The sequence below is a fragment of the Aquarana catesbeiana genome, linkage group LG04 (genome assembly GCF_042186555.1).
Source record: "Aquarana catesbeiana isolate 2022-GZ linkage group LG04, ASM4218655v1, whole genome shotgun sequence".
Taxonomy (NCBI): domain Eukaryota; kingdom Metazoa; phylum Chordata; class Amphibia; order Anura; family Ranidae; genus Aquarana; species Aquarana catesbeiana.
The window spans coordinates 397,859,528-397,881,797 of record NC_133327.1 but is presented as its reverse complement, the minus strand read 5'-3'; the positions used below and the strand labels follow the sequence as shown (position 1 = coordinate 397,881,797).

Below are 22,270 nucleotides of genomic sequence, written 5' to 3'. Positions count from 1 at the left end.
ACAATGAATTTGAACCAGTCACTACTGGATTTTTCAGATTCGCTTAGCTCAAGCATTTTTTAACTTCATCACTGACATATTTTCTCTTTGCATCAGGAATTTGGTACGGCTTACATTTGACATGCACTCCATGTTCAGTAATAGCATAATTTAAAACAGATAAGTCTGAAAAAAAATTCATTTTTTTTAACCCAGAACTTTCTGACATTTGAGAACTACAGTGACTTTCACTTCTCACTTAAGGAACCTGACAGTGGCAGCTCACCCGCAGGGGCGCACAGTCGCTGCCTCTCCATCCATGCCTCCGGTCCCCTAATCTACATGGGGGGCGCCGGACACATGGATTTCAATGTTTAATTTGTTTTTGTTTTTTGAAGCACATGATTCGCTATTGTCTTCCTGATTCTTCTCCCAGCCAACCAGGAAGCAGTTCCTGAGACCCAATTGGCCAGGGAAACTTAGGACTCCCGGACAATCTGGTATTAGTCAGGACCCACTTCCTGTTCGGCCTGGAAGAGAAGCAATGGCCCCGGAGTGAGGAACTGCAGCCCGGATCCATGTCTGCCTGATCTGCCTCCTTCCTAAGGTAAGGAGCCTCTGATCGCTGCCACATTCCCATCTGTCTCCTGCGGGCGGGGGGCAGATCATTGCATTTCCATCCAGCTCCCGCATGGGAGGGGATTGCCGCATTCCCATCTGTCTCCCACGTGGGGGGGGGGATCACTGCATTCCCATCCCTGTCCTGCATAGGGGGGGTTGGTGCAATTCCATCCATCTCCCACGGGGGGAGGGGGATTGTCGTTGTTTTGCCGCCCCCCCCCCAAAAAAATATAGAGCCTATATATATATATATATATATATATATATATATATATATATATATATAAAATAAATATATTGAGCCGCCACTGGAACCTGAGTAATTACATTAATTACATGAAAGGCTAGTGGGGTAGTCTCTGTGCCAAATTCATGAAGAACTTATACTTGAATATGACGCATGCTGTGCCACTTTAAGAACACATGTATCTGTCTCTGTACGGCAGAAGAAAGTTCAATTAGCTCCACTTCCATAAGATAAACACTGTCAGTAATCTTTTCCTCTTCTCTTCCTCTGTCTTTCCAGGGCTTTAGTAAAACTTACAGAGCATATTTGTTCAGGCTTTCTTTTCCCAGATTGATGAATTTTGGACTTTACTTCTGTTTCAATGATTATAATCATTATAGGCATGCAAATTACTTAAAATACCCCAGAACATTCTATATTGTCTGAAAGCAGACACCCTGGAGAATAAAACAGTGGTAGTTCCATTTTTTTATGTCAACATTTCAGTAAAAAATACACTATAGTTCATTTTACTGCAGAAAAACACAATATATCACCTAATTTTTTGGTAAGGTATAAAAGATGAGGAAGATGAGGTAATACCAACTAAATTGATACTAAACATGCCAAGCCTTAAAACTGCATGTGTCTGCAAAAATGGTGACAAACTTTTGTACCCTAAATTTTCATTATACAATCTTTTAGGAGCCCCCACAGGTCATCGGTTTAGAGTTAACAGTGAATAATGGCCCTAGAATTATTTCTATCCCTTCAGTCTGTGTGGCAAGTGGCAACATATGTGCATGTAGGTTAGGATGAAGGGAGCTCCAATATTGTGTGAGGGTTAAAGTGCTTGGGTGTAATTTTAATTTATTACACTTTTTTTTCTTTACTAAAATTTAGTTTTCTTTGCTTAGGGGATAAAAAGCTCTTCAATAAGTGGATAGTTTGCTGACAGCTACATGAATCTGTCGCAAACACAGTTTTGGTGCAGAGCTGTGATGGAATTTTGCAACACTCTTTAAAAATTTAGAAGTGCTTTTCTTTGATGTACATTTTATTTATGGAAGTTATAGTAGGAGGGCAGAAAGGGCGGGCATAGTTGGCACTCTTCAAAAATGACAGTGCCAGGTCTAGCAGCTTTATTAACCCCTGCAACGTCTGAAAACTACCGCTTTGGGGGTGTGGGGGCAGAGGATGGAAGATTACAACTAGGAAAGCTGGCACCAGCAAGCTGGCACCAGCAACCCTTCTCATTAAATGTAAGTACTGTCCCTTGTGCTGATTCTTATGAAAAATAATTTAACTAAACTTAGGTTTCGAATATTCAAACACTGAATAGTTAAAGCATTTCAGAAACGTATTGCATTTAAATGTGCTATACTAAATGTACTAAAATACAAAAATATTACATATATTATTATTATTATTACTATTACTATTATTAATATTCAGGATTTATATAGCGCCAACAGTTTTCACAGCACTTTACAACATCAGGGCAGTACAATACAGTTACAATACAATAGTTACAAAAGGCAATAACTGTGGGAGATGAGATGATGGAGATAGTAGAAATACAGTTGTTAGGTGGAGGTGAGATAGGCTTCTCTGAAGAGAAGGGTTTTCAGGGATCGTCTATAAGTTAAAGTGACCGCGATATTGTGTCAATCTCGCCGCAGTTATCGGTGAGATTTGACACCTGCGAGCCCCGTCACTCGTCCCCACCCCCTTTCCTGACCAGCCAGCTTGGATAAGGGTCTGGTATGGATTTTGGGGGGGCCCCCAAGCTGTTTTTTCGGTTAAGGGGGTTCCCCTTAAAATCCATACCAGACTTAAGGGCCTGGTATGCTACTGGAGGGGAACCCATGACGTTTTTTTATTTAAAATTTGGCGCGGCGTTCCCCCTCATGATTCATACCAGACACCTGTCAGCACTCATCGTGAAATGAAAAAACAGTTTTCCTTTCCCGATGAGCGAGCCAGCGCAAGATGCACAGTACCCTGTCGCCGAGAACCAGCGCTGGAAATACATTTTCGCGGTCAGGTACTGTAATCTAATGCCCCGTACACACGATCGGACTTTCCGACAACAAAACCGTGGAATTTTGTTCGAAGGTTATTGTCTCCAACTTGTCTTGCATACACACGGTCACACAAAGGTTGGCCAACAATTACGAACGTGGGAACGCGGTGACGTACAAGATGTACGACGAGCCAAGAAAAAGGAAGTTCAATAGCCATTGCAGGTCCTTCTGCTTGATTCCTAGCATGAGTGAACTTTTGTGCGTCGGACTTGTGTACACACGATCGGAAATTCCAACAACAAAGTTTTGTTGGAGGAAAATTTGAGAACCTGCTAGCCAACATTTGTTGGCGGAAAGTCTGACAACAAATGTTCCATGGAGCATACACACGGTCGGACTTTCAGCCAACTAACTCACATCCAACATTTGTTGTGGGAAAATCTGATTGTGTGTACGGGGCATAAGAGTAGTAGATAGCCACATAAATTGTGGTAGGGAGTTCCATGGGATGGGAGAGGTTATTTTTATGTTCTACAAAGGAATGAAAATCGCAGTTTGAGGTGTTAGATTGACTATAAGGAATCATTTACACTTGCTTTGACTTCAACACACATACGCCTACCGCTTCATCATGCTTTTTTATGTTTTTTTGATGCTTCAGTGATGCTTTTTTGAAGCTTGGCAAATGCCCTGTGTGTGTTGATATCTCATACCTGCAATACCTCTAAAACAAAGCAAAGCTAAAGCGGAATAAAAGCCTCTCAAAAGGTGCAGGTGCTGTAAGCGAGCTTTGTCATAGACTTCTATGGAGGCTTTGAAGATGCTTTGAATCACCATAAAAGCAACATGGGGCATCATTTTTGAAGTGAAGTGAAGCAAGGCAAACACAATGTGTAAACAGGACTGTAAGCTAACAATTTTATTTAGTGGCAGGGGCTTTGATTGGCATCCGGAGTGCTTTAAAAAAGCATGTCTAAGGGCCGGTTAACAATGGTCTGACATCCGCTCCGACTTTGAGAGCACAAGTCGCATGACATGTCAAAATCAATGGTTCCCTATGAGAGCCATCTTAACTGGTCTAACTTGTGTCAGTATGACTTTGAAAATGCTTCCTGCACTACTTTGGTCCGACTTGGGCACAATTTCAGCCCATTGATTTAAATGTAAGTTAGGATCATCATATTAACTGATTCGACTTGTTGCATGTGACTTGTGCTCTGAGGATCTTGAGGGGGAACCCCACAACAATTTTTTTTTAAAAAGCAGCATGGGGTCCTCCCCTAGATCCATACCAGGCCCTTCGGTCTGGTATGGATTTTGAGGGGAAACCCCCCAAAAGCCATACCAGACTCTTATCCGAGCATGTAGCCCATCAGGTCAGGAAAGGGGGGACGAGCGAGTGCCCCCCGGATGATACCAGGCCACATGTCCTCAACATGGGTGGTGGGTGCTTTGGGGAAGGGGGGCTTTGTGCCCCCCACCCCAAAGCACCTTGTCCCAACAACCCTGGGCAGTGGTTGTGGGGATCTGAGGGCTTATCGAAATCTGGAAGCCCTCTTTAACAAGGAGGCCCCCAGACCCCCATGTGAATGAGTATGGGGTACATTGTACCCCTACCCATTCACCAAGAAAAAGAAGTGTAGTGTTACAATAAACTTTTTTGAAAAGTCCTTTATTAAAAATGTAGATCCTAAATGTTCCTGTCGTAGCTCCATGTCTTCTTCCTCCGATCTTTTCATCTGTCATGAGGGGGCGGGGTCTCCGTGTGACATCATAAGGGTCGGTGTCTCCTGGTGACGTCCCCGGATGGCCATGCCCCATGGCTATATAAGAACTGTCAGACACCGGACGTGACACAGCAGCATGAGCCAGAGTTGGAGGAGGACCAGGTCGGCAGAGGAAGAAGTCATCGGCAGAGGGAGAAGAACCGGGAGAAGAAGTGAAGGGAGAAGAACCGGATGGAGAAGACTGGAGGAAGAAGAACCAGAGGGAGAAGGCACAGAGCTACGACAGGAACATTCTTCATTTTTAATAAAGGACTTTTAAAATTCATCTCTTGTTTTTTGTAAAACTACACTTGTTTTTTTTTTGGTGAATGGGTAGGGGTCCAGTGTACCCCATACTCACTCACATGGGGGTCAGGATCTGGGGGCCCCTTAGTTAAAGGGGACTTCCATATTCCAATAAGCTCCCTGCCCACAGACCCCCACAACCACCGCCCAAGGTTGTCGGGAAGAGGCCCTTGTCCCCATTAACATGTTGAGCGCATGTGGCCTGGTATGGTCCAAGAGGGGGGGCACTCGCTCGTCTCCCCTTTCCTGACCTACCAGGCTGCATGCTCGGATAAGGGTCTGGTATAGATTTTGGAGGGACCCCGCGCCATTTTGTTTGCCATAGGGTTCCTCTTAAAATCCATACCAGACTGAAGGGGGGCCCACACTGTTTTTTTTTATTTTGGAATGAGGTTTCCCCTTTAGATTCATACCACACTCAAAAGGGCCTGATATGGTTGGATCAAAGTCAGATCCCATTTATTGAAGTCAGACATATAGTCACAGGGCTAAGTCGGATCAGAGGTCGTATGACTTTCATGTCGAATCAGTACCTATAGCCTAATGAAACATTTTGAAGCCAATGTAAATGAGCCCTAAAGGAACTCACTCGGCTACTTAATTGCAGCCTTAGACAGGTGCATTCCTGGGGTGGATCAGAGGCTCTTGAATGTACGTGAAAGGAGCCTGGGTGATGTATAAATGCTGAGCAGGACTTCTCCAAGCTCTCTGTAAGGCATTCTAAAACAGCATACATTCAAGTTTTTATCTAGAAATTGAGGTATTCAAGCAGGATTGTACTTTTGCAAAGTTTCTGATTTCAAGGCAATGAACTTCAGTAGACATCACTTGGAATCAGAGGTATATAGCCAGGTTTTTCCTTTGTTTGAAGTTCCCTGTTTTCATTAATATATGAAGAAAGCACCTTTTCACTATGATTTCAAGAGATAATAGGTTCAGTTTGAAAACCTACTTTTAAGTTACTGTATCTTTAGTCTATTTGCAGCAAGAAACTTCACATGAAAGAATCTATTATGTTTAATATATTCAATGACTGAAAAGTTGGAACATTTCATAAACTTATTGCATTTAAATGTGCTATACTTGAAGACATACTATTGTAAAATATTAAAAAAATACAACAAATTATATCATACGATATAGATGTTCATAAAAGGCATGGAAATTACACTCCATGGTGTTAAATTGACTGTAATAGACAAACAGCACCACAATATCATGTCACAGCAGCACTGCACACTTGTGAGTGAGCATTGTCAAAAAGAAGGTGATATAAATCCTATTGGGGCCAGCATTGATAACCCCAAGTAAGTGTAAGTGCCAACAATGATAACTCCAACTAAGCATCAGGACCAGAAATTACAACTCCAAGCATGTGTCAGGAGCAACAATAACCCCCAGCATGAGTCAGGGCTAACAATAACCCCTAGCACCTCGCAATGGTTAGCCATCTGCACAACAATAAAGCCCCAGCATTGCTTAATAGTTAACCCCCAGATCTGCACAATAATTAACTTCCTGCATTGCACAACAATTAAACCCCAGCATTGCCTGACAATTAATCCCAAGCACTGCACAAAAATTAGCGCACAGCAATAAACAACTGGACTCAAAAGTTTGCATACCCTGACTGAAATTGAATTTTTGGCATTGATATTGAAAATATGACTAGGAAAGTAATTTATTATCACATAGTTGTCTGGTTAATTTCATTTTTTAAACAATACGTTTTTATTAGGTTTTAATCATATGTTAATACAGGGTCATCAATTGCAAAACATCATGAGGTGAATATAGAAAGTACAGTACTCAGATACATTACATGTGTAAGGTACATAATCATTAAAACTTTATGAAAATCTGTTAGCTGGCCAAATGCTCCATGCTTCTTGAAATTTTATATAGGACAATGAGTTGAAAGCTAGAAGTTTCTCATAAGTTTTATTCATTTTGACAATATCAATTACCTCTGATAGGTTTGGAACTAATGCTGACTTACATCGCCTAAGTATTATAGACTGAGCTGCTAGGAGTATATGTGTAACCACCTGTCTATTGCTCCTAGGCTATATAGCTATACCTATATTAAGGAGGGCTAGTTCAGGGCAGGGGGATATAAGCACACCTGTAGATGAGGAAATACGTTTAAAAACTTAGTTCCAGAAGCTCGTTATTGCTGGGCACTGCCATAGGATATGCATTAGGTTCCCTACTTGGCCACAATTGCGCCAGCATAACAGAGAGTGTGAAGAGGAGAATTTTTCAACCAAAAAAGGAGTGTAGTACCATCTGTTTGTAATTCTTAGGGTCATTTCCCAATAGGTGTTGCAGTGGGAGGACTTGAGGATAGATTGGAATGCATTCCTCCATTTTTCAAGGGTAAATGTACATTTTAACTCCTTTTCCCATTTCTGCATGGGGTTTGTCTTGTAGAACTTGTTTTTGTCTTGTAAAATACCATAGAAAAGAGAAATTCCTTTAGCTTTGTATCCTGAGGGCATATACAAATTCCATGCTTTTGGATTTGTGATTAATCTATTTAAGGGGTATTTTGATAGAAAGTGTAGTATGAGGGTGAATGTGAACATGTATTTTTGGGGTAGGCAAAATTCTTCTATCAAAAGCTTGCTGGTTTTAAGCTTGTTGTTATAGAATTGGTGGACATTGTACAGTCCACATTTACAAAGCGATTCGGTATTCAACAAAGGGATCATGGCTTCTACGATATTCAAAGGAAGAGGGTTTTGGGTAGTAAATCACAAGAATCATTGTGTTTAGATAGGTACCTCCGCGCTTTGAGTGAGACTTGTGTAGGAAGAGGGAGCAAAGCAAGATCGCAGGGTTTCCACAGATCGCTCAGTAGCAACGTGCTCTGGTTGGTGCTAGATTCACTTCTATTTCCACCCATAAGGGAGTTTCTCCTTCAAGGAACCAGTGCTTTCATTGATCCAGTTGCACTGCCCAGTAATAATCTAGTCGATCTGGAAAACCTGCACCCCTCATGGATGTATTTTTTAGTGAGAATAGTACTTGCTCAACGTGCCCTCTTCCCCTAGATGAACTTATGGAGGAGACTCGACAGGGATGTCATTTGTTTAATTGGAAATGATATCGGGAAAGTCCTAAAAAGACATAAAAGTTGGGGTAGTATATTCATCCTAAAGGCTGCCAGCCTCCCACCCCATGACAGTTCAAATTAGGAGATTTGATTTAGTTCATTAGAAATTTTTGTTAATAGAAGTGCGATATTCTGAGAGATTAATTGGGACGTGTTGGCTGTAAGGTTAATGTCCAAATATTTCACTCCTTCCTTTCTTAATGGGCATGGGAGTTGGGACTTAAGGGTATGTAAAGTGGAGGTTTTTACTCCAAGGTCTAAGATTACTGATTTCGAAGTGTTCAACTTGTAGTATGAAATGTAGCTAAATACCTGTAGTACATGGTCTTCTATGGGGAGAGATTTTGCCGGGTCTGTTAGCATTAAGATAATGTCATCGGCAAAATTTATTTTGTGTGGAGATTCTTGGAATGAAAATCCTTTGATAGATGGGTTGGAACGGATAGCTTCTGCCAATCGTTCTATAACTAAGTTATATATTGTGGGGGATAGGGGATACCCCAGTCGAGTTCCATTAGATATGCTAAATGTTTTTTTACAAAATACCTGATGTGTATACCTGTGCTGAAAGACATGAGTAAAGTGCTAAAATAGCTGATGAAATGTCTGAGAAACCAAATTTTGATAGTACCATAGACATATAATGCTAGTGTACTCTACTGAATGCATTCTCTGCATCCAATGCTAGCAGCAGAGAAGGTGTTCGGGTCTTTTCAGCATAATGCATCATATTAATAATCCTCCTAGTTGTGTCTGATGTTTGGTGACCTGCAACGAAACTCATTTGGTCTTTTTGTATCAGATACGGCAGTATACCCATGAGGAGTTTTGCTAGGAATTTGGTGAAAATTTTCACATCAGAGTTTAGTAAGGATATGGGGCGAAAGTTGGCCAGTGTTGTTGGGTCTTTCCCAGGTTTAGGAAGGGTAACTACATATGCTCTCAACATCTCTGGGGGGAGTGAGGCTTTCTGTGTCACTTTAGTGAAGACATTTAAGAGATGAGGGCTTAGTTCTTGTTGAAAGATCTTTGGGCCTGGGGATTTTCCATTTTGGAGGGACATTATGATTTGGGACATTTCCAAATTAGTTATAGGAGCATTGAGTTGTTGTAATTGATCCTTGGACCTTTACGTAGTGGAGAAGGATCTGGGGGTTTTGGTAGATCATAAGCTCAATAATAGCATGCAATGCCAAGCTGCGGTTTCCAAAGCGAGCAAAGTCCTTTCTTGTATTAAGAGAGGTATGGACTCCAGAGAGAGAGATATAATTTTGCCCCTGTTCAAATCATTAGTAAATCCTTATCTGGAATATGCAGGTCATTTTGGGCACCAGTTCTCAAAAAGGATATCGGGGAACTGGAGAAAGTGCAGAGAAGGGCAACCAAACTGATAAGAGGCATGGGGGAGCTCAGCTATGAGGAAAGATTAGAGGAACTGAATTTGTTCACTCTTGAGAAGAGGAGAATAAGGAGGATATGATCAACATGTTCAAATATATAAGGGGTCCATATAGTGAACTTGGTGTTGAGTTATTCACTTTACGGTCAACACAGATGACAAGGGGGCACTCTTTACGACTGGAGGAAAAGAGATTTCATCTCCAAATACGGAAAGGTTTCTTCACAGTAAGAGCTGTGAAAATGTGGAATAGACTCCCTCCAGAGGTGGTTCTGGCCAGCTCAGTAGATTGGTTTAAGAAAGGCCTGGATACTTTCCTAAATGTATATAATATAATTGGGTACTGACATTTATAGGTAAAGTTGATCCAGGGAAAATCCGATTGCCTCTTGGGGGATCAGGAAGGAATTTTTTCCCCTGCTGTAGCAAATTGGAGCATGCTCTGCTGGGGTTTTTTGCCTTTGGAACAACTGTGGGTATAGTATTGGGTATATTGGATTGTACAATTTTTTTTTTTTATGGTTGAACTGGATGGACTTGTGTCTTTTTTCAACCTGACTAACTATGTAACTATGTAACTATGGATAGGGTAGGTAATTCTAGTTTATCAAGAAATGTTTGAATGTCAGGTATAGACGGTTGGTGAGTTGTAGGGTCTTCCTTTAGGTTATATAGGGTGCTATAAAAGCTAGCAAATTCATCTGCTATTTCTTGGAGATGTGTAATTTTATGTCTGGATGTAGAGTGGATTACGTGGGTAATTCTGGATTTAGCTTGTTTGATTTCAATTTTATTTGCTAAGTATTTTCCCGCCTTGTTGGCCTGAGCATAAGAGGTAAGTTTTAGCTTTCTTAGGTGACTATAGTATTGTTTAGAAATTGAGGATCTTAGCTCTTGTCTCAGTTTGTATAAGGATTTTGCATTTAGATGTGTAGGGAATTGTTCATTTTTGGTTTCTAGGGTGTGGATTTCCAACATTATTTTCGTTAATTTACTGTTATATTGTTTCATAATTCTAGAGTTTTGTTGGATGCAAATGCCCCTCATAAAAGCTTTATGTGCATTCCATAAAATCCATGGGTCTGATACTGAACAGGTATTTATCTTGAAAAATTCCCAGAGATGTTGAGAGATAATGTTAGCACTTTGGATATCTTGTAAGTTCCTGATATTACAACACCACACTGATGCTTGATCCAGAGATACCTGCTCCTTCAACATCATTTCGATCATTGCATGGTCTGACCACATGATAGCCTTGATGAACGAAGAGGAGGTTCTTTGGAGTAGTCTCATGTCGATAACAAAAAGATCTATGCGGGAGTAGGAATGATGCCTGGAGGAGTATAACATTTCTCTCAGTGGAGTGTTGGCACCTCCATACATAGTAAACCTGCTCCTCATAACACAAGAATCATAAAGAAACTATTCGCCCCTTGGCAGATGAGGTAGTGTCTAGCCTTGGGTCAACCATAGCATTAAAATCACCGCACATTTGCAAATTACCATTCTTAACCTGAAGATACCTTTTTAAACAACCTGCGTAGAAAACGAAGCTGGTGTGAATTAGGCACGTAGACTGATACTAGGGTGAGGGGCATTTCATTAATATCACATGTAAGTATAATGAAACAACCCTTCCATGTCCAGGATGGAGTTTTTAAGCTGGAAGGTGACAGTGTTCCTAATGGCTACCATGACACCTTTCTTCTTCTCTGATGTGTTTGCAAGAAGACGTGTGGGTAGTCCTTGTGTTCACATCGAGGATGATTCTGTGCTTGGAAGTGAGTCTCTTGGACCGCAACAATGTCCGCCTTGCTTGCAGATGCTTCCTTCCAGAGTGAGAATCTCTTGGCTGGATGTTTAATTTTCATTAGCATTAATAGAAAGGCACTTGATAGGCATTGTGGGATAAGAATTATATCACGAATGGAGCTGTAGCATTCCAGAGTGTGAGTTGCTGTGGCCTTTGAATGTGAAGACTGTTCCTTATATCAAAGATTACATAAAATTTTATTTGAAGAACCGAGTATAATCCTGTACTTATGACCGTGAAGAAGTAGAGTATAACATGTGAACTAAGAACGTTGCGATCCATTGGTGCTGACACTGTGATCTCGTATGGTGTGGCCTTCAGCCAGAAGGGACCTTCTAGAACCACTTTGTAATCTATTTCTATATGTCCATCCATGTGATTTTCATTCATCAGCATTATATCTGTTCTTGTACATGGGACAGTGTTTTTTCCAGACATGTTCATGTTTTTTCTTATATCATGTGTTTTTAATGTGATTATAATAAATTAAATATATTTTTAATATAATTTGAGACCATTTTTTGTTCCTATTTCGGTATTCTAGTGGTAACCTTTAAAGTCTTTTTTCCTCTTTTTGCTCAATTACTATTGGATGTGGTGCCACGCTCTGCAATATTTGTCTCAGATTTCCTCTGCAACATGTGAACATTGAAAAACAAATGAAACTTAAAAAATGGACCACCTGAGTGACCCGTGACCAGGTAAAACTGTTGAAGCATCATTAGGGGCTATACGGATGACAATTTATCTCGTGACCTGGGATGAAAATGATGGTAGTTGAGAAATTATGAGATTCAGGTATCTCCATTAGTGAACTTTTTCTTTGCAGATCTTTTATGAGACACAACTTGCCATTCATCCTAAAGAGCAGATGGTGCAGGATTAGGAGATGCAGATGGTAATGGAGGAAGTATTATTCCCAAATGTTGAAGAGCTTGTAGGCCTTCCTCCAGAGTTGTTATCAGAGATGCTGTTCCATTGTGCGTGATAGTTAGGGATGCTGGATATTTCCATTTGTGAGGAATGTTGTGGTTCCTCAGTGCCTTTGCTATGGTGGCTAGATTTCTGCGTTTTTGGAGAGTGTATCATGATGGGTTAGGAAGCAGTTGTAGGCCAGCCTATCCCTCTGGAAGGTTGTTGGTCTGCCTGAAAGCTGAGATGATCAGTTCTTTAGATTGGTAAAAGTGTACCCTCATCAAAACGTCTCTTGGCAGTTCAGGTGCTACAAAGGAGGATTTTGGCAACCTATGGATCCTATCTATAGATAACTCTGTTTGGGACAAAGTGGGTGCCAGAGCTGAAAAAAAATCCTTGACATATTGCTGCAATTGAGTGGCAGGAATGGTCTCGGAAATTCCTCTGATCCTTATATTTCTTCCAGACCTTTCCTCCAGGTCCGCCACTTTGGCCTTGAGCCATTCAATATCTTCAACTTGTTCTGTGTGAGCATCAACTAGTGTGTTGTATGATGAGGTGTATTCCCCCATAGAAAATTCTATTTTTGTAATTCTGTCCTTCATGGTATGTAATTCTGTCCTTCATGGTATGTAAATCCTTGCGGAATTGTTTCATACAATCCAGCATATCTGACTGTAATGATGATCTTAGAGAAATCAGCATCCCTTTCAGCATGGTGTCCGATATGGGCTGCCCCGTTGCGGGAAAGGCATCCAAAGGTCTTTATTAGATCGAGTCAGGCCTGTATCAGGTACTTATGTTGGGCCTAGTTCCATGTCTGCCCCCTTTTGTTGCCTCTGCGGGGATTCCTGGTGGGGTTTTGTTTTGACTGGGCTCCTGGTGGAAGGAGATGAAGAGCCTGAGGATTCAGTCAGGGTTGCCTACTTGCCGGGTGCCTGGTGTGGAGATTCCACCACTGTATTCTCTGGCCGTAGCTCCATGCTGCTGATGCTAGCGTAGCCACCACCAATTTGTTGTGGCCTAGAGGCTGCCGGCTGGAAGAAGCTTGCCCCCCCCTCACCTATCAACAGTTGCTGAGTCAGAATATCATTTGGATATTGTCCCAAAATGTCCTGGTGTGGATGACCCTTCTCCTTTTCTCCTTCTCCCATCCTCCACTATGGTGACCAGATCAATGGTATGTATTCATGGCATAAAAATTATAGAAGAGATCTCTATCGTATGATACCACTTATTTCATTAAAAATTTAAAAGAAAATTACAAATGTAGTTGTAAAAAGAGCATGTAAACTACACCGGGATCGCCGCCGAGGCAGGGAGGGGAACACAGCACCGTGCAATCAGCACCTTTAAAGGCACTCACTCTAAGTTATATGGGCTATTTATTTATGGACTTATATTGAACGTATGCACAGGAAGGATATGAAGCAAAGAGACCTTAATGATCAGTGTTGTGGTTTTCTGAAATTGTTATTGCAGGGTTTCTTATAACCTTAACAACAGCAGGAGCTCCATAATTAATTTTTAGTGTTTTATTGAAGTTATTTATCACATTTGTTTATGGTTCACATATTTCAAATGTTTTACTTTATTTGTGATCATTTATTATTTAATAAGGTAACAGAAGGGGGTAGCACTATATTCCCATAGTGTGGGTAGAATATATCAATTTATAAACCTTTAATTTTGATAATATGTGTCATAGGCAGGCAGAAGAGCAGAAAGGCTGATGGTGTGCTGGTTTACAGCATGCTAGTTCCTGCTGGCGAGTACACAAAAGAGTGGACTTAGGGGCCGGAACACCGAAAGGCCAGGTCTGCCCAAAGGAGCACCTGGTGACCTGGAGGAGAGATGCCGTGCAACATGCATCAACACAGCACAGTGTTGGCTGCTTTAGGATGTGTTAGGAAAATGTTTGCGGATGCTATGACACATTCATGCACCCACCTGGCACCTCCCCTGAGGCTCCTATTGCTGATCGTCTAATTACCTGGCAGTTATGTTGAACTACTCTGAGTCAGAGACCCAGCACAAACATTCAGATCAGAAAAGACAGAAGTTCTTATGCTTGCTTCAGGTCATTCACAGTATTTAAGCTAGAAAGCCAGTAGAACATGAAGGCAAATGATTCTGCCTCAAGGCAGGAAGAATAAAATAATTGCAACAAGGGGATTTTATGACTGAAACCAGAAGACACAGTATGCTCTTTATCCTCTGTCTGACAAACTGGTATTTGTAGTTTCATATGAGCTGAAAACTCACAAACTAGCAGAAATGAGAAGTACTATAACCCTTTATACTAATAATGCAGGGACCCTCTCTATCTCCAACTGTCTCTGTATAGGATAGATCTATGGCTGCCACCAGTCTATTGAGCAAACTACCAGCTTAATATGTTCAAACTTGAATCCTGTATACAACCTGTCTTTCTGAGTGTATGGATAGTGTTATCTATGGCTTTTTTATGACACCAGTTAGTGTTCCTGATCATGCCACACCAGTTATATGATGACAATGTTCTGCACTGGTGACAGTATGTAAGAATAAAATTTATGAAAAAAAACTATTTGTTTTCTAAAAATTGTGGACAAAAAATGACAACTTACCTTGCCTCTTACTAAATACCTTGGACTGTCTAATACCGTACATCAGGAATGATCTATTTTCAGATATACAGTATATACCATAGTTTGTGGACGCTATAACTTTTCTACAGACAAAATTTTATACACTAATTTTGGGTTATTTTACCAAAGAACTGTAACAATATACATGTAATCCTAAATTTATGAAGAAAGAAAGATACCAGTTTGTTTGAAAATTATACAAATGTAATAATTTGAGTACAGTGTTGCATGACCACGCAATTGTCATTCAAAATGTGACAGCACTGAAAGCTGAAAATTGGCCTGGGCAGGAAGGGGGTGAAAGTGCCCGGTATTGACGTGGTTAAACACAGCAAATTACAGTATGACACAGGTTAAATTCATCTTATGTATGCTTTGCAGAAAAGACTTACAGTCTGAGGCATGTGCAGTGACTGCTTCCTTAGAGAAGGGATCACTGCTGTAAGGCACAACTGAGTCACCAGGAAAGGCAGCAGACAGTCCAGATGGTGGCACAAGGCCACTTAACACACTAACAAAAATACTCTGTAAAGGGAAATCGGTGCTTTCCCTATTTCCCTGGTAACACTTCTCATACTCTCTCCTTTACAAGCAGGGTCCCTCACCCTAACACTCCCACACTGAGGTCACACAAAGTCACACAGCATTCTTCTGTGTCAAGATGGTTGCCCAAATAATGCAGGATTTCAACATCCAATAGAAGATTCCAGCCTCCCCATAAGTTACTGCAGGTTTGAAGAAGTGGCACAGCACCCTCTACAGGTCAATGACCATACCACAGCAAGGACTGCCTACATAGGCACCATGGGACGCAAGTCTATTTTCATCCGGCTACCCATAGATTCAACACAAATCCAGAAAGGCCTGCTGTCAAAATGTAGCAAAAAACAGAATAGGCAAGATGACACAAAACGAATATCTATACTGTTCTGCTTTAATTCAGCAGGAGATCTGTTCATGGATCCTATGCTGAAAGGACCAGGTGAAAGCACTCTTATGCCCTGTACACATGATAGGATTTTCCGATGGAAAATGTGTGATAGGACCTTGTTGTCGGAAATTCCGACCGTGTGTGGGCTTCATCACACATTTTCCATTGGAATTTCCGACACACAACGTTTGAGAGCTTGCTATAAAATTTTCCGACAACAAAATCCGTTGTCGGAAATTCCGATTGTGTGTACACAAATCCGATGCACAAAGTGCCACGCATGCTCAAAATAAGTTAAGAGATGAAACGAAAGCGACTATTGGCTACTGCCCTGTTCATAGTCCCGACGTACGGATTTTCTGACAGCTTTGTGTGACCGTGTGTATGCAAGACAAGTTTGAGCCAACATCCGTCGGAAAAAATCCATGGATTTTGTTGTCGGAATTTCCGATCAATGTCCGACCGTGTGTACAGGGCATAACACTTTAAACAGTAGTATAGAGTAGCACTGTAAATGTTTTGTGCAGTCCTCACTACAGATTTTAATTTGAGATCAAATAGAATGTGCAGAAGAGGATAACAGTATTATTCACTGCACAAGTGACAGTAGATATTAGCCACTTGCTGACCACCTAACTGGGAATTTCCATCATTACTTTGACATTATGGCAGCTAGATGCAATAACCCTGGTATTTTTTTTTTTCCCCTCAGGCGGCCGGATTTCTGATGAAAGTGATCTCAGTGGCGGATTGACAGCGAGATCACTTTTAGATGAGACAAAAGAGGTGCACCCCCTCCTGCAGCTTCCCGGTGGTTACCGGGCTTACGTTACTGCTTGGGGAGCCCGGGAACCATCCGGCATTGGCATTGTCTCCCCATAGAGATGAGCGAAGGCAAGATGGCCATCGCTTATCTCTATGCCCTTTTTTAAAGCAAAAGATACATTTTTTTTTTGGATCTTTTGCTTTTAAGGATAAAGGAGAGATTTGGCGTCTTTATTGTTATCGCAAGAGATATTTACATTCCTTGCGATAGCAATAAATATGATCAAAACATTTTTTTTTTAAGGGACAGTGTAAAAAAAAAAAAAACTTTAAAAACAACTCTGATGCTTGCTTGCGCGCAGTAGTGAACGCATACGTAGGTCATGGCCCCATATGTAAACAGTGTTTTCACCACACATGTAAGGTATTGCCACAAACATCTGAGGGAGAGCAATAATTCTAGCTCTAGACGTCACATGTAACTCTAAACTGGTAGCCTGTATTTTTTTTAAGCGTCGCCAATGGAGATTTTTAAGTACAATAGTTTGGTGCCATTCCACAAGCGCACACAATTTTAAAGCATTGCTCGGCATAATATCATCTTTCATGTTATCTAAAAAAATGGGGGTATATATTATGTTTTTTTTTATTATTCATTAAAGTGTATTTTTCCCAAAAAATCGCGTTTGAAAAACCGCTGTGCAAAAACCGTGTGACCTACTAAATTGCAATCACCAACATTTTATTCTATATGGTCTCTGCTAATTTCACCTCCTTTGTGAGTAGCTATTAAACCACATCCACAATGTCCAGACTCAGCATTTTTTCACACACTTTTCCAATATGAGAAAAATGTTAATGGCTCCAGAGTTTGTGTAGTTTAATGTCTGGTGCAGACATAACGAAAATGTGTTAACATTTGATCCAATTTAAATGAAGTCCAGTGTACAAGGAACTTTTGATCCAGATGGTATATGCCCATGTGTACTTATTATTAATAAAAAGATGACAGTTTAGATCTTCATTAAGTTGCTTTTACAGTATAGTGCCAACACTAGTATAACACAGATGTGATGTCATTATTCAGAAGGAAACAAGCTGCCAGTCAGAAAATTCTAGCCAGTAAGATCAACAGAGCAGAAGGATTATTAAGATAAAGTATTTGGGAAAATCTACATGACACCAATATTAGTAATATGAAGCAGAAGCATTTTACTGACACATTCATCATGCAAGTAATGAAATACTGATGTGTTTTGGGGAAAATGCAAATATTGCATCATACATCACATGTGTCAGTGGTAAATCTTTCCTTTCTTTTCTACTTTTTCACATTTAAAAATATAGTTGGCCATTGGTGACATCTCAGTTTGAAAATGTCTGCTGCTTGGCTATCATGCTTATTCAAGGGCTTCAATAGATTTTGGGCCACTGACCTGGAACAAACATGCACATCAATATTGCAGACTTTACTTAGACTTTGGTTAATGCATACAAGTTTTGGATTTATGACTCATATATACTGACATTAGAGACATCACAGGCAGGTACTGTTTTGCTCTCTGCATAGGCTTTCCTTAAAGTGTTTGTATCCCTAACTCTTATATTCACTTCCAGACCCTCACTTGCATGCAGCCATAATGTACTGTATACTTTTTTGTTAAAAACGATGCCTCTAAATACCTTTTTGCATGTAACTTCAGGCCGATCATGTGACTCCGCTCTATACCTCCGATCCAGGGCTAGAGCGAGAGGGGCGGAGATCTCCCTCTGATGTCAGCCAGGGAGGCCATGTGACCCCACGTGACCCCTCAGCCCCTCCCACTGAAGCCGTGGATCGGAGGTGTAGAGCGGCTGGAAGTCATGTGACCAGCCTAAAGATGCATGCAAAAAGGTATTTAGAGGCTTTGTACAAAAACTTATACAGTACATTATGGCTACTTACAGTGACATTTTCCACATTTGGTCATGTTACAACCAAAAACTTAAACGTATTTTATTGGGATTTTATGTGATAGACCAACACAAAGTGGCACGTAATTGTGAAGTGGAAGAAAAATCATAAATGGTTTTCAACATTATTTACAAATAAATATGTGAAAAGTGTGGCGTGCATTTTTATTCCGCCCCCTTTAGTCAATACTTTATAGAACCACTTTTCACTGCAATTACAGCTGCAAGTCTTTTTGGGGATGTCTCTACCAGCTTCGCACATCTAGAATGTGAAATGTTTGCCCATTCTTCTTTGCAAAATAGCTCAAGCTCTGTTAGTTTGGAGATTGGATGGAGAGCATCTGTGAACAGTGATTTTCAAGTCTTTAAATGGGTGTATAATAATTTGTTACTTGTTCAAAGTATCTTAAGTGTACATATAAATAACACAGTAATCAATTAAACATAAAAACATTCAAACTCCATATATACAATAGGTGATCATAAAATATATAAATGTAACAAATTATTATATAAAAAATTATATTATATAAGAAACCAAAAGTCTGAGTGCAAAACAATTATTTCCAGTCCATATCGTGATTACAATCACCCATGTCACATGGTGCTGTAGTCAGGGACAGACAAAAGGTTGAAGAAGAATCTTCCAGAGAGATCAGAAATGTCATTTTTGCTGCAGCAGGTTCTATACATGCTACAGATGAGTGTTTGCGGACCGTGAGTCGTGGACGTTGAGCATTACAGCTGAGTCTCTGGAGATGTGTAGTGTGAAGCCCAGCAGACACCCTTTGGATATCAAAGCTTTGTTTGGCCTTATGGTCATTACCTGAGGTGAGCGGCCATTTCATCTTAGGTGGTGGCGGATGCAACATTCCTTTAATGGAAATATTTTCTGACACCCTTTATATACTTTTTCACTGGATATGAGTGCTTGAAATCACGATATGGACTGGAAATAATTGTTTTGCACTTGGATTCGGAGTTTGAAGGTTTGTATGTTTAATTGATTATCGTGTTATTTATATGTACACTTAAGATATTTTGAACAAGCGCACTATTATACAGTCATTTAAATATTTTTGTTTGTGTTTGAGTTCACTAATCAATGGTAGCAGCTGTTCCACTGTTTATTCACTTTATTTCTACATAGCAGCGCATAAGTACACTACTACAGATTCTCAATTGGATTTAGGTCTGGACTTTGACTGGGCCATTCTAAAACAAGAATATGCTTTGATCTAAACCATTCCATTGTAGCTTTGGCTGTATGTTTAGGGTCCTTGTCCTGCTGGAAGGTGAACCTCCACCCCAGTCTCAAGTCTTTTTGCAGACTCTAACAGTTTTTCTTCCAAGATTGCCCTGTATTTGGCTCCATACATCTTCCCATCAACTCTGAAAAACTTGTCCCTGATGAAGAAAAGCATCCCCACCACATGATGCTGCGACCACCATGTTTCACGATGGGAATGGTGTGTTCAGGGTGATGTGCAGTGTTAGTTTTCCGCCACACATAGTGTTTTGCTTTAAGGCAAATACCGTATTTATCGGCGTATAACACGTGCCAGAGTATAACACGCACCCCAAGTTTAGGAGAGAATTTTAAATTTAAAAAAACTTTTAGGAGGGAAGTTTTAAGGAAAAAAAACTTACATTAAAATGCCCATCAATGCAGCCTTATCATGTCCATCTGCAGCCTTGTTAGTGTCATTGCAGCCTTTTCAGTGTCAGTGCAGCCTTGCCCCAGTGTCCATTGCAGCCTTGTCAGTGCAGCTTTGCCCCAGTGCAGCCTTGTCAGTGCAACCATGTCAGTGCAGCTTTGCCCCAGTGGTCAGTGCATCCTTGCCCCAGTGGTCAGTGCAGCCTTGTCAGTGCAGCCTTGTCAGTGCAGCTTTGCCCCAGTGGTCAGTGCAGCCTTGCCCCAGTGGTCAGTGCAGCCTTGCCCCCAGTGTCCATGCTTGGACAGATCGCCACCGACATACACATAGCATGTAGTTTTAAATATGGCGCCGCGGAGTTCGGAGGGACTCGGTGGAGCTGAACGAACGCCGCCGAGATACACATAGTCGAGTGTACTCGGCTCTTTCCGGCGCCACTCACAGTCCCGCCCAGTCCCGCCCTATGATGGACATAACACAGGTCCAATGGTGGGACTGGGCGTGACTGTGAGCGGTGCTGGAAAGAGCAGAGAACACTCGACTATGTGTATCTTGGCTCCGCCCAGTCACTGTGATTTCTGTGGCGCTCGTTCAGCTCCACCGAGTCCATCCGAACTCCGCGGCGCCATATTTAAAGCTACACGCTATGTGAATATCGCCGCCGATCGCCGCCGATAGATCACAATTAGCGGGGATCGGCGTATAACACGCACCCACGATTTTCCCCTGATTTTAAGGGGAAAAAAGTGCGTGTTATACGCCGATAAATACGGTATGTAAAATTTTGGTCTCATCTGACCAGAGAACCTTCTTCCACATGTTTGCTGTGTCCCCCACATGGTTTCTTGCAAATTGCAAACAGGACTTCTTATGGCTTTCTTTCAACAATGGCTTTCTTATTGTCACTCTCCCATAAAGTACAGATTTGTAAGTGCATGACTAATAGTTGTCCGGTGGATAGATTCTCCCACCTGAGCTGTGGATCTCTGCAGCTCCTCCACAGTTACCATGGGCCTCTTGGCTGCTTCTCTGATCAATTCTCTCCTTGCCGGCCTGTTAGTTTAGGTGGACAGTCATGTCTTGGTAAATTGCAGTTGTGCCATACTCTTTCCATTTTCGGATGATGGATTGAACAGTTCCGTGAGATGTTCAAAGCTTGGGATTTTTTTATAATCTAACCCTGATTTAAACTTCTCCACAACTTTATCCCTGACCTGTCTGGTGTGTTCCTTGGCCTTCATGATGCTGTTTGTTCACTGCGGTTCTCTAAGAAACTTTGAGGGCTTCACAGAACAGCTGTATTTGTACTGAGATTAAATTACACACCGGTGGACTCTATTTACTAATTAGGTGACTTCTGTGGAACATTTCAAGGGGTATGAATGCTTTTTCAAGGCATTGTAAAAGAGAGGGGCTGGCAGTTATTTTTTTTAAAGTTCACTTTTCTACTAACAGCAGCAGGTGGGGGGGGTCAGAAACAAATCACACAGAAGACACGGGAGCTGACATGCAGGGAAGGGGGAAGATGGGTAGAGGAGAACAGAGGAGCGCTGTGGATGACGGAGGCACATAAACTGACCTTGGTGTCAGGGCTCAGTAACCATGATAAACCGTGGTCAGTTTACAGGGGGGAGGGCAGAACCAGGCAGGATCAGCCAGGTTTTTTACAGCTTCCAGAGGCATAGGTTGGTTAGACAGCAAAAGCACTGTGCTGTTTAACCTGCTATGAGGGAACAGGATCTCTTTTTTTAGGGTTACAAACACTTTAACCTCTAGCAAGAACTTATATTTCTATAGTTATAATGCCATAGGATCGTAGAGTGACTGGCGGGTAGCAGGGCAGGCACTCAATCCAATTCCCTGAGAGAGTATTTAATTTTTTCACCCACCTGGCCACAAACCTATGTAGTCAGACTGTTTTCTGCACCTCATGAAATATTTCTGTTTGAACACCACATTTTTTTTCTATAATGCCACATTCTTTAACCACTTCAGTCCCGGAAGAATTTACCCCCTTCCTGACCAGGCCATTTTTTGCGATACGGTACTGCATCTCTTTAACTGACAATTGCGTGGTCATGCGATGTTGTACCCAAACAAAATTTATGTCCTTTCTTCCCCACAAATAGAGCTTTCTTTTGGTGGTATTTGATCACCTCAATA

The 22,270-nt window shown here is 41.3% G+C and overlaps 1 protein-coding gene across 3 annotated transcripts in view; it reads right to left on the bottom strand.

Moving 5' to 3' along the window:
- NKAIN2 (sodium/potassium transporting ATPase interacting 2) overlaps nucleotides 1-22,270 on the bottom strand; it is a 1,596,052-nt gene that overhangs the window by 659,742 nt on the left and 914,040 nt on the right. The gene's annotated exons all lie outside the window — the stretch shown is intronic.